Source organism: Eutrema salsugineum, unplaced genomic scaffold, assembly GCF_000478725.1.
Source record: "Eutrema salsugineum unplaced genomic scaffold, Eutsalg1_0 scaffold_9, whole genome shotgun sequence".
Lineage (NCBI taxonomy): Eukaryota > Viridiplantae > Streptophyta > Magnoliopsida > Brassicales > Brassicaceae > Eutrema > Eutrema salsugineum.
In genome coordinates, this window is record NW_006256342.1 from 11,310,450 (window position 1) to 11,316,449 (window position 6,000).

General features: G+C 33.5%; 1 pseudogene; it reads right to left on the minus strand.

The window, feature by feature from the left end:
- Positions 1–68: 68 nt before the first annotated feature.
- LOC18008894 lies at positions 69–1,024 on the minus strand (annotated as a pseudogene).
- Positions 1,025–6,000: the final 4,976 nt, after the last annotated feature.

Sequence of the window (6,000 nt, forward strand, 5' to 3'; positions counted from 1 at the left end):
ACAATACTTTGTATCGGTCAAAAACCCATTATTTAAGTTTTTATAACATTAAGAAATAAAACTCGTAATTTTACTATTTTATTGTATAGACATATAACCAGGGCTGGATCTGAGAATTTGAGGGCTATAAACAATTTAAAAACAAATTTTTTTTTTGGCAATTTGAAGGCCAAAAAATTTACATATAACCTAAGAAAAATTTTAGGAGCTATAGGCGAATGTTTCATCAGGCTATCCCCAGATCCGGTCCTGCATACAACAAACATATATATGTCTAACTGGGAACGAGCAACCAAATAAAAAAAGGATAAAACACATTTATTTTATCTAGATTCAAGAAAGCCAAACAAAAAATAACTGAAATAAAATGGTGTTATACGAAGATTGGACACACAAAGACGAAAACTTTTGTCTTATGGTCTTATGGAGACTGATTAGAAGCTGGGAAAGATCTTGGAGGACGCCTGCAAGGCCGACGTTTCTTCTTCCACGTTGCATGGGACGCTCCACATGATTTCGAGGATTGAGTATAAACAATGGCCCTTCCCGTTGCTGCGACATCAAGTTTCAAAATCGAATTCAAGTTTAGTATTTACTCTAGTCTATGTTACCTCACAATCTTTTTCTTTTCTTATATATACATATTTATAACCATATTAACGTATGCTATGTTTTTGATCTTGCATGATTACTTATTTACTTACCAAGTTCTAAAAGATGTATCAACTTCTAAAAGATACTTACCAAGTTTGCGGCTTGTAGCCTCAACGACTCCAACTTGAGAGGAAAGAGTGAAAATCAGAACGAGAAGAGAACAGAAGAGCAACCATATGTGATGTCTTCGAACCCATTTTCTTTGTCGTCCCGGTTTGATCATGTAAAGTCTTACCACTTATGATAGATTTAAAGGAAGGCCAATTTAATTTTTTTTTCGTCCTACTTACTTCTTTTTCAAGGCAAGCAGTTTTCAATAAGGGATGAGATCAGAACACGGTTTCTACGTACGTTATCTACAAGTTTCTTTTTAATAGTGAATTGATAACTTTGAATAATATACCTTCAAAGGTTGACTTTTATCCCTTCATATTAGTCTCGTTATCGACGATGGTGTAAGTTGTCAGCATTACTATTTTCTTCTTATTTTTGACTACTCAATTTTTGTTTTTGTCGTCTTACACCATCAGTAATTCATTAGTCGCTTTTATTTTTTTTTAATTTATATTTGCAAATAATGATTTTCCATCTTGTCAGCATTACTATTTTTTTTTAATGATTAAAGATTAAAGAAGCATTAAAGTTTTGAAAACGATTAAGAAGCTTGATGACTTTGATTCAGAGGCTCATGATGAGCTTGAATGGAGAAACACTTGGCTTAAATAGAAAAAAAAAAGATAAATAAAAACAAAGTCGGTCATAAGATCATTGTGGCTTGGATTCAGAAGTCCATATGATAGACTTGAATAATGAAAAACACTTTTGACTTAAAAGAAAAGTAAGGAAGCGAGGAATAGTGTTGATTGTTAGATAATTGTGGCTCTGATACCATGATAACTATTGAGTGTATTAACTTTATTAGAATGAGAATTATACATATAGAAATATTTTTAAAGTCTAATGTTAATGTCTTCATTCATAATAACATATATATCCTCATTTGCCCCCAGTGTAGAAAATTTTTGGCTCCGCCACTGCTTCTATGTTCGTACAAAGTCAGGATCTGTTGACGCTTTTGATATACTCATATTTTATCATGTTTACCATGCATCTTATCCCTTCGTTTGAGTCTCATGTATGCATAATAGATAGTGTTTCTAGTCTTTTGTCTTTGTTTTAGGTTTTATAGGAATTGCATTAGATCCTAGTAAGTCTTGCATATTTGGTATGTTTATCAGGTGCTTTGGAGGCATTTGGAAGCAAAATAGCTAAAACCAGTGAAGAAAATAGTGTAAAAGATGGAGATAGAAATATGGGTCAAAAGAGATAATGGGCCAATCTGCGTGTCGCGGATCATGTTTCTCGGTCAAAAATGTGTACCACGGGCAAGAATTCTCGGCCATGGACATTACTACGGTACATGATTCTCAAACACGCTTCTTGAGCTGCCAATATGCTTCAAAAATCGCCCACGATGGAGGTGTTCCACTTCGATTCAGCCATTGACTCCGTCATCAAGAATGTAGAGGATCGAGCTACCTTTCCAATGAAGGTAGAATCATATGATTCGGAGCAGTGGTTAGAAAGTTACAGCTATTTGAACCTAAACCTGTCTTGTAGTAAAATTCCAGACAAAACCGATACGGCTCAAAGGACTACTTGGACGAAGGCCCTGCTCTCTCCGGATGTCTTGAAGCTCTCTTCTATAAAGTTGTAGGCAATTGATTTTCCTTTCTTCTGGAGTTTGAATCAGGTCATCCGGATCAGTATTTCAAGAGTTATGACGTTTCAAGAACAAGCAGGTCAGACCAAAACGTGATTGCCGTGACTTGTGCTGCGGCAAGGAGAGCACCCGAAACAGCCTGTGAATGATTTCCCCAGGTTTTTCTGCGAGACCTGCTGCGACTGGAGAGCACCCGGAGCAAAGCAAAAGTCTCATCACGGCCGGATCAGGACCCAGTTTGTCCTAGGCTGATCCGGTTTGCTGCATTTAGCTATATAAACACATTAGACCTAATCTTGCAAGATATCTTGTTTCTATTAGAAAAACCTTCCCATTTGGAGAAACAAGATCATTGTACATAGTTTTCTTTAGTTCTGAATGCATCTAGTATCTTTTTATCTTTAATCTATCTTCTTTTATCATCATTAAACATGTCTTTTACTCTTATCTTTATAGATTTTTGGGTTTGAGCATGTTTAGTGAGTGATCTCTTTTTGGATTCATGGGTGTGATAGAATAGAGAATTTCTGGGCTGATCTATGTTTTTAGGACCTAGTTTCTTCTTTCTTTCTTCATTTTGTGTGTGTTAATGCTTGATTAGACTAGAGATAGTTATTCAAAGTCCTTAGGGCATTTTCCACCCAAAAGGTGTTTATTGAAATGCCCAAAAGAACCAAATGAAGAGTTTTTTCTCATCTTAGCCAATGGGAATAGATGTCTAATGTGTTAAATGGCATGTTTAATCATCATTTTACACTAATTAGAATTAGGTTTGAATGATGATTAGGAATATGATCAATGCCTTGGGAAAGAATTAGTCTTGTTTAAGAGTTGTAAGCTAAAAAGGGAGTAAACATTGTGTGATGCTTGCTATATCCTTTCTGTGTAAGATTCAGTCTTCTTAGCATTATTAATCTGATTGTTTAAGAGACTGTTTGGTCATATGGGTCTTGAACAATATGCTTGTTATATTGTATTTTCATCTAATGAGAATTAGTTCTTGATTAGGTAATTATCAAAGGGATTAGTGACATGGGAATGGATTAGTCTAAATTAGAGGTCTGACCAAAGGTATTGCAAGTGTCTCATTGTTTTAACATCATAGATCACATCTGGATTCAGCCAAAGTCAATGAGTCTCACCCAAGGATCAACTTATTTGCATTTCTTTAGTTTTTTTTTTGTTTAGTTGTTTAGTCTTTAGATTCTCTTAACTGCATGTCTTCTTGTTTGTTTTGTTTTCATTTGTTTAGGTTGTTAGAACCATTGAATAATCCTCATCTTGTTAGCTTAACTTAATCAGCTCTATGTATTTCTAGTGAATCAACCATCCCAATTGGATTGATATCTAAAGTTCTACAATGACATGAGTGGACTTTAGTAATTGGTCTAGATCCTTGAAAAATTCTTACATCAGCTTTCATTTGTGAATGATAAGACTCAAAACTCAATTACAATGAAAAAAAGATATTAAAAAAGAGTCTATACACCTTGTTGAAAAAGAAGAGACTAAAGAAAAATAAGAAAAAAATATAGTCAAATAATAAGTTGAAAATTAAAAAGTGTAGCTTGAATTTTAGTCCGAAATACGTGCATTTAGATGCGTGGTAAAACATACAAAATCGAATTCATAAAGTCAAAATGACAAAGAGCAAATACGCTTTGAAATATGCTTTGATGCAAATCTCAATGTACATGTATATTTTTTCTAAACATCCATGAAAATGTATTGTTGACCGACCCTATGTGAATACTCACTCTCCACAAAGTGGTGACCGTATACTCACGCTTTGAAATAAGCTTTGATGTACATCTTAATGTACATGAATAATAAATTCCTCTTCAATCCTAAAAAATGACATCATTTACAGGTAATTTTTATACATATTTCTCTTTATTTCTCAAATAATAAATCATTCATAAGGAATTTTTTTACATATAATATAAGTAATACTCTCTCTCCACCAAGTGGTAACAGTATACAAAAATATTGCCTACTACAATAACTATGGACGCCAGATGTGATTATAATAAATGTGAGAATTGGTTTCACTCCTGCGATTCAAAAGGATTAGTGGCGAAAACTAAGTTAGTCGCAAGTTGACCATCTCTATTCCTCTGCTGAGATTTAAGAATAGTAGATAAGTCATAATTACTTGGATTTAAACCCTAATTAACTTAGATCTACATATAAATTAAATCCATTACCATTCGAATCCAAACCAACGGACTATGCAACATTCTTTGGTTATATTAAATATAACTTATCCGCGCCTGGCGCGGATTACAAATGGTTGATTATGTAATTCTTACAAACATTTGCATTTATCTTTGTGCATCATTTGTTTTATGTATTACATTTGTTTTTTTTGGGATATTTGTTGCGTTTTGTTACATATTAATAGTTGTGTATGTTGTTTTTTATCTGTTTTTTAAATATTATATTCGTCTTTCGATTATTTGTTGTTGTTAGTATAGAATTGATGTATTTTTATGTTTCTTAAGAACGAAGGCTATGTTTTGTTTCAGATTTTTATTCTAAAACAGAGTTGTTGTAATGTTTAGTTACGTTAATAAGGCTATTTTTTGTTTCAAATACTTAATTGGTTTGTATCTTTGCCATCATTCAATCAAATACAATTTGTAATAATCTATATACTTATTTGTATAGTGAAAAGTTGATGTGTCGGCATCCAATCTACCATTCTCTTTAGTTTCCTTACTACATGAATCATCATCGTCACTGTGACATTTGTGTTTCTTTCATTGGTGTGAAGTGGATTTATGTCGTTTCCCAATGAGCCAATGGCTTCTTCTACATGTTTTTCTGATAAAATCATCATGGATCGATTGGCGGAATCATTTAGCTTTGACTTCTTATTCTTATTCTTTTGGAAGACTTATCACTTGACGCTATATCTCCCATGGCTATAAATATCATTGCATATCCCTCGATATACAATGAGTGGCATTGCATCTAAGAAAGATATAAAAAGAACAATATTCATATATATGTAATCTCAAATTATAGAGAACAGAGTTAACAAGAAAACCTCCCAAACTTATTCTTGTAAATCGTTTGAGAGGCAAAGAGAGAGAATCCATCAAGAAAATTGATCTATTACACTCCAAAATCATTATAGATGATATTTTGAATAAATGGTCCTCGTGAGAATAATCAAACAACAACATTTTTAAGACAGGATTCTCGCCATAACCATCAAAGCAAGCCACAACAGAACCTAACGTAGTTCATTCTCATGTTAAGGATTATGTTTTCACAAAGAAATTATTCTAGGTTAGATCTCGCAGTCTCGAATTCAAACCCATGGTCAAAACACCACATGGATCGATGCATCCCTTCTTGTAAGGTCCAATGTCTTGAAAGATGACAGAACCTTTATTGTCTTATATTTGTATGAAGTGACATATATAATCTCGATCTAGAATGTTCTAGTTGGTGTACATTCACAGAAAAACTAATCAGGATAATCAAGACTGAAACAATCAGGATAACCAAGACTGAAATGTAGTTATCCCCAGTTTTAAGGTTAAACAGTTTTGCAGCTAACTTTGAGGCAGGGCTTCTATGCGCATTCCATTTTTGGTCTGGTAAACCATCTT